Source organism: Hyla sarda, unplaced genomic scaffold (assembly GCF_029499605.1).
Source record: "Hyla sarda isolate aHylSar1 unplaced genomic scaffold, aHylSar1.hap1 scaffold_2374, whole genome shotgun sequence".
NCBI lineage: Eukaryota > Metazoa > Chordata > Amphibia > Anura > Hylidae > Hyla > Hyla sarda.
In genome coordinates this window covers 1-10,898 of record NW_026609059.1, presented here as the reverse complement: position 1 = coordinate 10,898, position 10,898 = coordinate 1, and the positions used below count along the sequence as shown (strand labels likewise).

Below are 10,898 nucleotides of genomic sequence, written 5' to 3'. Positions count from 1 at the left end.
AAATATTGATGAAGTTGATGAATAATAATAACAACAAAAATAACAGTTTTTGATTAAAAAACAAATAAACAATAATAATTTATCAAATATTTTGCTCCTGCCCCCTTCCCCAAAAATAAAAAAACATATATTACCCTTAAAATTTATAAATAAAGAAACAAAAAATAACACATACCCCAAACATTGCAAACACAAACCCCCCAAAAACCTAACAATAGTGTCTGTCAACATCATCCTGGGAGGGATAATACACTGCACTACAATAGAAATAAAAATCCCTATCATCTATATCTCAATGGGTTCCATCTTTTCTTTTGTTCTTTTTTCTAATGCGGTTTTATAATCCCTGAGACAAGTAGTTCTGGCCCTAGAGTGTTATATATATTAGCATCTGTAGCATGTATAAGGGACATGTTATCATACCTGTGTCTCTTTATAGGTGATTAATGCCCGGTGAGAGGGCGAAAGGGACCTATACCCCCGTCAGCAGCAGGAAAGGAACAAAGAGACAGGTAATTAATATTTATATTAATTACTGATAACAATCAGGCTAGATATAACATCTAGACCTGCAAAGATGTCATAGTCTCTACCTTATACATGAAGATATATGTGTTTTTAATAAGTATATCGTCTATAGACAGCTTCTAATATAACACAACTGTGTCTCAGGTACAGAGATTGGGAACATTTATGATTTCTAATATCTGTTTTTTATTTGTAGTAATCCCTTTTTCAATAGACTGACCGCAGATTTAAGACATAACTGTACTGTAAAGAAAAATCTATAAGTTAATGTAATAAATCACATACTATAACTGATTATTGCCATTTAAAACTATGAAAAATACATTATGTTGATTATAAAACAGAAATACAGAATGGAAACAACCGTCTGTGGCTCAAGCTCGACTGCCCCTTTCTTTGAGTGGCCCCTCAATGTTGTGGAAACGGGTGGAGGACATTGTCTCCATTAGAATGGGTCCCCCTACGATGCTTCGGCTGTTGATCTGAAGTGCATTCTGTGCTTTGGAACCTCGGGGGCAAACTGTATTTCTGTTATTAATTTTTAGTTTAGCAATTCCCACCGCAACATGGTTAACCTCTATCCGAAATTTCTGCACAAAATTGATAACAGACATTCCAAGAAATATTTTGCCAAATAAAAATATATAAAATATTGATGAAATTGATAAATAATAATAACAACAAAAATAACAGTTTTTGATTAAAAAACAAAAAAACTAAAATAATTTATAAAATATTTTGCTCCTGCCCCCTTCCCCAAAAATAAAAAAACATATATTACCCTTAAAATTTATAAATAAAGAAACAAAAAATAACACATACCCCAAACATTACAAACACAAACCCCCCAAAAACCTAACAATAGTCTCTGTCAGTATTATCCTGGGAGGGATAATACACTGCACTGCAATAGAAATAAAAATCCCTATCATCTATATCTCAATGGGTTCCATCTTTTCTTTTGTTCTTTTTTCTAATGCGGTTTTATAATCCCTGAGACAAGTATTTCTGGCCCTAGAGTGTTAGATATATTAGCGTCTGTAGCATGTATAAGGGACATGTTATCATACCTGTGTCTTTTTATAGGTGATTGATGCCCGGTGAGAGGGTGAAAGGGACCTATACCCCCGTCAGCTGCAGGAAAGGAACAAAGAGACAGGTAATTAATATTTATATTTATTACTGATAACAATCAGGCTAGATACAACATCTAAACCTGCAAAGATGTCATAGTCTCTACCTTATACATGAAGATATATGTGTTTTTAATAAGTATATCGTCTATAGACAGCTTCTTATATAACACAACCATGTCTCAGGTACAGAGATTAGGAACATTTATGATTTCTAATATCTGTTTTTTATTTGTAGTAATCCCTTTTTCAATAGACTGACAGCAGTTTTTAGACAAAGCTGTACTGTAAAGAAAAATCTATAAGTTAATGTAATAAATCACATACTATAACTGATTATTGCCATTTAAAACTATGAAAAATACATTATGTTGATTATAAAACAGAAATACAGAATGGAGACAACCGTCTGTGGCTCAAGCTCGACTGCCCATTTCTTTGAGTGGCCCCTCAATGTTGTGGAAACGGGTGGAGGACATTGTCTCCATTGGAATGGGTCCCCCTAAGATGCTTCGGCTGTTGATCTGAAGTGCATTCTGTGCTTTGGAATCTCGGGGGCAAACTGTATTTCTGTTATTAATTTTTAGTTTAGCAATTCCCACCGCAACATGGTTAACCTCTATCCTAAATTTCTGCACAAAATTGATAAAAGACATTCCAAGAAATATTTTGCCAAATAAAAATATATAAAATATTGATGAAGTTGATGAATAATAATAACAACAAAAATAACAGTTTTTGATTAAAAAACAAATAAACAATAATAATTTATCAAATATTTTGCTCCTGCCCCCTTCCCCAAAAATAAAAAAACATATATTACCCTTAAAATTTATAAATAAAGAAACAAAAAATAACACATACCCCAAACATTGCAAACACAAACCCCCCAAAAACCTAACTATAGTGTCTGTCAACATCATACTGGGAGGGATAATACACTGCACTACAATAGAAATAAAAATCCCTATCATCTATATCTCAATGGGTTCCATCTTTTCTTTTGTTCTTTTTTCTAATGCGGTTTTATAATCCCTGAGACAAGTAGTTCTGGCCCTAGAGTGTTATATATATTAGCGTCTGTAGCATGTATAAGGGACATGTTATCATACCTGTGTCTTTTTATAGGTGATTAATGCCCGGTGAGAGGGTGAAAGGGACCTAAACCCCCAGTCAGCTGCAGGAAAGGAACAAATAGACAGGTAATTAATATTTATATTAATTACTGATAACAATCAGGCTAGATATAACATCTAGACCTGCAGAGATGTCATAGTCTCTACCTTATACATGAAGATATATGTGTTTTTAATAAGTATATCGTCTATAGACAGCTTCTTATATAACACAACTGTGTCTCAGGTACAGAGATTGGGAACATTTATGATTTCTAATATCTGTTTTTTATTTGTAGTAATCCCTTTTTCAATAGACTGACCGCAGATTTAAGACATAACTGTACTGTAAAGAAAAATCTATAAGTTAATGTAATAAATCACATACTAAAACTGATTATTGCCATTTAAAACTATGAAAAATACATTATGTTGATTATAAAACAGAAATACAGAATGGAAACAACCGTCTGTGGCTCAAGCTCGACTGCCCCTTTCTTTGAGTGGCCCCTCAATGTTGTGGAAACGGGTGGAGGACATTGTCTCCATTAGAATGGGTCCCCTTACGATGCTTCGGCTGTTGATCTGAAGTGCATTCTGTGCTTTGGAACCTCGGGGGCAAACTGTATTTCTGTTATTAATTTTTAGTTTAGCAATTCCCACCGCAACATGGTTAACCTCTATCCTAAATTTCTGCACAAAATTGATAACAGACATTCCAAGAAATATTTTGCCAAATAAAAATATATAAAATATTGATGAAATTGATGAATAATAATAACAACAAAAATAACAGTTTTTGATTAAAAAACAAAAAAACTAAAATAATTTATAAAATATTTTGCTCCTGCCCCCTTCCCCAAAAATAAAAAAAACATATATTACCCTTAAAATTTATGAATAAAGAAACAAAAAATTACACATACCCCAAACATTACAAACACAAACCCCCCAAAAACCTAACAATAGTCTCTGTCAGTATTATCCTGGGAGGGATAATACATTGCACTGCAATAGAAAGAAAAATCCCTATCATCTATATCTCAATGGGTTCCATCTTTTCTTTTGTTCTTTTTTCTAATGCGGTTTTATAATCCCTGAGACAAGTAGTTCTGGCCCTAGAGTGTTAGATATATTAGCGTCTGTAGCATGTATAAGAGACATGTTATCATACCTGTGTCTTTTTATAGGTGATTGATGCCCGGTGAGAGGGTGAAAGGGACCTATACCCCCGTCAGCTGCAGGAAAGGAACAAAGAGACAGGTAATTAATATTTATATTAATTACTGATAACAATCAGGCTAGATATAACATCTAGACCTGCAGAGATGTCATAGTCTCTACCTTATACATGAAGATATATGTGTTTTTAATAAGTATATCGTCTATAGACAGCTTCTTATATAACACAACTGTTTCTCAGGTACAGAGATTGGGAACATTTATGATTTCTAATATCTGTTTTTTATTTGTAGTAATCCCTTTTTCAATAGACTGACCGCAGATTTAAGACATAACTGTACTGTAAAGAAAAATCTATAAGTTAATGTAATAAATCACATACTATAACTGATTATTGCCATTTAAAACTATGAAAAATACATTATGTTGATTATAAAACAGAAATACAGAATGGAAACAACCGTCTGTGGCTCAAGCTCGACTGCCCCTTTCTTTGAGTGGCCCCTCAATGTTGTGGAAACGGGTGGAGGACATTGTCTCCATTAGAATGGGTCCCCCTACGATGCTTCGGCTGTTGATCTGAAGTGCATTCTGTGCTTTGGAACCTCGGGGGCAAACTGTATTTCTGTTATTAATTTTTAGTTTAGCAATTCCCACCGCAACATGGTTAACCTCTATCCTAAATTTCTGCACAAAATTGATAACAGACATTCCAAGAAATATTTTACCAAATAAAAATATATAAAATATTGATGAAACTGATGAATAATAATAACAACAAAAATAACAGTTTTTGATTAAAAAACAAAAAAACTAAAATAATTTATAAAATATTTTGCTCCTGCCCCCTTCCCCCAAAAATAAAAAAACATATATTACCCTTAAAATTTATGAATAAAGAAACAAAAAATAACACATACCCCAAACATTACAAACACAAAACCCCCAAAAACCTAACAATAGTCTCTGTCAACATAATCCTGGGAGGGATAATACACTGCACTGCAATAGAAATATAAATCCCTATCATCTATATCTCAATGGGTTCCATCTTTTCTTTTGTTCTTTTTTCTAATGCGGTTTTATAATCCCTGAGACAAGTAGTTCTGGCCCTAGAGTGTTAGATATATTAGCGTCTGTAGCATGTATAAGGGACATGTTATCATACCTGTGTCTTTTTATAGGTGATTGATGCCCGGTGAGAGGGTGAAAGGGACCTATACCTCCGTCAGCTGCAGGAAAGGAACAAAGAGACAGGTAATTAATATTTATATTAATTACTGATAACAATCAGGCTAGATACAACATCTAACCCTGCAAAGATGTCATAGTCTCTACCTTATACATGAAGATATATGTGTTTTTAATAAGTATATCGTCTATAGACAGCTTCTTATATAACACAACCATGTCTCAGGTACAGAGATTAGGAACATTTATGATTTCTAATATCTGTTTTTTATTTGTAGTAATCCCTTTTTCAATAGACCTACCGTAGATTTAAGACATAACTGTACTGTAAAGAAAAATCTATAAGTTAATGTAATAAATCACATACTATAACTGATTATTGCCATTTAAAACTATGAAAAATACATTATGTTGATTATAAAACAGAAATACAGAATGGAGACAACCGTCTGTGGCTCAAGCTCGACTGCCCATTTCTTTGAGTGGCCCCTCAATGTTCTGGAAACGGGTGGAGGACATTGTCTCCATTAGAATGGGTCCCCCTAAGATGCTTCGGCTGTTGATCTGAAGTGCATTCTGTGCTTTGGAATCTCGGGGGCAAACTTTATTTCTGTTATTAATTTTTAGTTTAGCAATTCCCACCGCAACATGGTTAACCTCTATCCTAAATTTCTGCACAAAATTGATAAAAGACATTCCAAGAAATATTTTGCCAAATAAAAATATATAAAATATTGATGAAGTTGATGAATAATAATAACAACAAAAATAACAGTTTTTTATTAAAAAACAAATAAACAATAATAATTTATCAAATATTTTGCTCCTGCCCCCTTCCCCAAAAATAAAAAAACATATCTTACCCTTAAAATTTATAAATAAAGAAACAAAAAATAACACATACCCCAAACATTGCAAACACAAAACCCCCAAAAACCTAACAATAGTGTCTGTCAACATCATCCTGGGAGGTATAATACACTGCACTACAATAGAAATAAAAATCCCTATCATCTATATCTCAATGGGTTCCATCTTTTCTTTTGTTCTTTTTTCTAATGCGGTTTTATAATCCCTGAGACAAGTAGTTCTGGCCCTAGAGTGTTATATATATTAGCGTCTGTAGCATGTATAAGGGACATGTCATCATACCTGTGTCTTTTTATAGGTGATTAATGCCCGGTGAGAGGGTGAAAGGGACCTATACCCCCGTCAGCTGCAGGAAAGGAACAAAGAGACAGGTAATTAATATTTATATTAATTACTGATAACAATCAGGCTAGATATAACATCTAGACCTGCAGAGATGTCATAGTCTCTACCTTATACATGAAGATATATGTGTTTTTAATAAGTATATCGTCTATAGACAGCTTCTTATATGACACAACTGTTTCTCAGGTACAGAGATTGGGAACATTTATGATTTCTAATATCTGTTTTTTATTTGTAGTAATCCCTTTTTCAATAGACTGACCGCAGATTTAAGACATAACTGTACTGTAAAGAAAAATCTATAAGTTAATGTAATAAATCACATACTATAACTGATTATTGCCATTTAAAACTATGAAAAATACATTATGTTGATTATAAAACAGAAATACAGAATGGAAACAACCGTCTGTGGCTCAAGCTCGACTGCCCCTTTCTTTGAGTGGCCCCTCAATGTTGTGGAAACGGGTGGAGGACATTGTCTCCATTAGAATGGGTCCCCCTACGATGCTTCGGCTGTTGATCTGAAGTGCATTCTGTGCTTTGGAACCTCGGGGGCAAACTGTATTTCTGTTATTAATTTTTAGTTTAGCAATTCCCACCGCAACATGGTTAACCTCTATCCTAAATTTCTGCACAAAATTGATAACAGACATTCCAAGAAATATTTTACCAAATAAAAATATATAAAATATTGATGAAACTGATGAATAATAATAACAACAAAAATAACAGTTTTTGATTAAAAAACAAAAAAACTAAAATAATTTATAAAATATTTTGCTCCTGCCCCCTTCCCCCAAAAATAAAAAAACATATATTACCCTTAAAATTTATGAATAAAGAAACAAAAAATAACACATAGCCCAAACATTACAAACACAAAACCCCCAAAAACCTAACAATAGTCTCTGTCAACATCATCCTGGGAGGGATAATACACTGCACTGCAATAGAAATATAAATCCCTATCATCTATATCTCAATGGGTTCCATCTTTTCTTTTGTTCTTTTTTCTAATGCGGTTTTATAATCCCTGAGACAAGTAGTTCTGGCCCTAGAGTGTTAGATATATTAGCGTCTGTAGCATGTATAAGGGACATGTTATCATACCTGTGTCTTTTTATAGGTGATTGATGCCCGGTGAGAGGGTGAAAGGGACCTATACCTCCGTCAGCTGCAGGAAAGGAACAAAGAGACAGGTAATTAATATTTATATTAATTACTGATAACAATCAGGCTAGATACAACATCTAAACCTGCAAAGATGTCATAGTCTCTACCTTATACATGAAGATATATGTGTTTTTAATAAGTATATCGTCTATAGACAGCTTCTTATATAACACAACCATGTCTCAGGTACAGAGATTAGGAACATTTATGATTTCTAATATCTGTTTTTTATTTGTAGTAATCCCTTTTTCAATAGACTGACCGCAAAATTAAGACATAACTGTACTGTAAAGAAAAATCTATAAGTTAATGTAATAAATCACATACTATAACTGATTATTGCCATTTAAAACTATGAAAAATACATTATGTTGATTATAAAACAGAAATACAGAATGGAGACAACCGTCTGTGGCTCAAGCTCGACTGCCCATTTCTTTGAGTGGCCCCTCAATGTTCTGGAAACGGGTGGAGGACATTGTCTCCATTAGAATGGGTCCCCCTAAGATGCTTCGGCTGTTGATCTGAAGTGCATTCTGTGCTTTGGAATCTCGGGGGCAAACTGTATTTCTGTTATTAATTTTTAGTTTAGCAATTCCCACCGCAACATGGTTAACCTCTATCCTAAATTTCTGCACAAAATTGATAAAAGACATTCCAAGAAATATTTTGCCAAATAAAAATATATGAAATATTGATGAAGTTGATGAATAATAATAACAACAAAAATAACAGTTTTTTATTAAAAAACAAATAAACAATAATAATTTATCAAATATTTTGCTCCTGCCCCCTTCCCCAAAAATAAAAAAACATATATTACCCTTAAAATTTATAAATAAAGAAACAAAAAATAACACATACCCCAAACATTGCAAACACAAAACCCCCCAAAACCTAACAATAGTGTCTGTCAACATCATCCTGGGAGGGATAATACACTGCACTACAATAGAAATGAAAATCCCTATCATCTATATCTCAATGGGTTCCATCTTTTCTTTTGTTCTTTTTTCGAATGCGGTTTTATAATCCCTGAGACAAGTAGTTCTGGCCCTAGAGTGTTAGATATATTAGCGTCTGTAGCATGTATAAGGGACATGTTATCATACCTGTTTCTTTTTATAGGTGATTGATGCCCGGTGAGAGGGTGAAAGGGACCTATACCACCGTCAGCTGCAGGAAAGGAACAAAGAGACAGGTAATTAATATTTATATTAATTACTGATAACAATAAGGCTAGATACAACATCTAAACCTGCAAAGATGTCATAGTCTCTACCTTATACATGAAGATATATGTGTTTTTAATAAGTATATCGTCTATAGACAGCTTCTTATATAACACAACCATGTCTCAGGTACAGAGATTAGGAACATTTAGGATTTCTAATATCTGTTTTTTATTTGTAGTAATCCCTTTTTCAATAGACCTACCGTAGATTTAAGACATAACTGTACTGTAAGGAAAAATCTATAAGTTAATGTAATAAATCACATACTATAACTGATTATTGCCATTTAAAACTATGAAAAATACATTATGTTGATTATAAAACAGAAATACAGAATGGAGACAACCGTCTGTGGCTCAAGCTCGACTGCCCATTTCTTTGAGTGGCCCTCAATGTTCTGGAAACGGGTGGAGAACATTGTCTCCATTAGAATGGGTCCCCCTAAGATGCTTCGGCTGTTGATCTGAAGTGCATTCTGTGCTTTGGAATCTCGGGGGCAAACTGTATTTCTGTTATTAATTTTTAGTTTAGCAATTCCCACCGCAACATGGTTAACCTCTATCCTAAATTTCTGCACAAAATTGATAAAAGACATTCCAAGAAATATTTTGCCAAATAAAAATATATAAAATATTGATGAAGTTGATGAATAATAATAACAACAAAAATAAAAGTTTTTGATTAAAAAATAAATAAACAATAATAATTTATCAAATATTTTGCTCCTGCCCCCTTCCCCAAAAATAAAAAAACATATATTACCCTTAAAATTTATAAATAAAGAAACAAAAAATAACACATACACCAAACATTGCAAACACAAAACCCCCAAAAACCTAACAATAGTGTCTGTCAACATCATCCTGGGAGGGATAATACACTGCACTACAATAGAAATAAAAATTCCTATCATCTATATCTCAATGGGTTCCATCTTTTCTTTTGTTCTTTTTTCTAATGCGGTTTTATAATCCCTGAGACAAGTAGTTCTGGCCCTAGAGTGTTAGATATATTAGCGTCTGTAGCATGTATAAGGGACATGCTATCATACCTGTGTCTCTTTATAGGTGATTAATGCCCGGTGAGAGGGTGAAAGGGACCTATACCCCCGTCAGCAGCAGGAAAGGAACAAAGAGACAGGTAATTAATATTTATATTAATTACTGATAACAATCAGGCTAGATATAACATCTAGACCTGCAAAGATGTCATAGTCTCTACCTTATACATGAAGATATATGTGTTTTTAATAAGTATATCGTCTATAGACAGCTTCTTATATAACACAACTGTGTCTCAGGTACAGAGATTGGGAACATTTATGATTTCTAATATCTGTTTTTTATTTGTAGTAATCCCTTTTTCAATAGACTGACCGCAGATTTAAGACATAACTGTACTGTAAAGAAAAATCTATAAGTTAATGTAATAAATCACATACTATAACTGATTATTGCCATTTAAAACTATGAAAAATACATTATGTTGATTATAAAACAGAAATACAGAATGGAAACAACCGTCTGTGGCTCAAGCTCGACTGCCCCTTTCTTTGAGTGGCCCCTCAATGTTGTGGAAACGGGTGGAGGACATTGTCTCCATTAGAATGGGTCCCCCTACGATGCTTCGGCTGTTGATCTAAAGTGCATTCTGTGCTTTGGAACCTCGGGGGCAAACTGTATTTCTGTTATTAATTTTTAGTTTAGCAATTCCCACCGCAACATGGTTAACCTCTATCCGAAATTTCTGCACAAAATTGATAACAGACATTCCAAGAAATATTTTGCCAAATAAAAATATATAAAATATTGATGAAATTGATGAATAATAATAACAACAAAAATAACAGTTTTTGATTAAAAAACAAAAAAACTAAAATAATTTATAAAATATTTTGCTCCTGCCCCCTTCCCCCAAAAATAAAAAAACATATATTACCCTTAAAATTTATGAATAAAGAAACAAAAAATAACACATACCCCAAACATTACAAACACAAACCCCCCAAAAACCTAACAATAGTCTCTGTCAGTATTATCCTGGGAGGGATAATACACTGCACTGCAATTGAAATAAAAATCCCTATCATCTATATCTCAATGGGTTCCATCTTTTCTTTTGTT

At 33.2% G+C, this 10,898-nt stretch overlaps 1 long non-coding RNA gene across 1 annotated transcript; it reads left to right on the top strand.

Annotated features, from left to right (window-relative positions):
* The first annotated feature begins 437 nt into the window (after positions 1-437).
* Positions 438-4,044, top strand: LOC130322704 (uncharacterized). Its single transcript, XR_008868156.1, has 3 exons — positions 438-512; positions 1,615-1,687; positions 3,967-4,044. It is a non-coding gene; the product is annotated as an uncharacterized LOC130322704 (long non-coding RNA).
* The last annotated feature ends 6,854 nt before the right edge of the window (positions 4,045-10,898 follow it).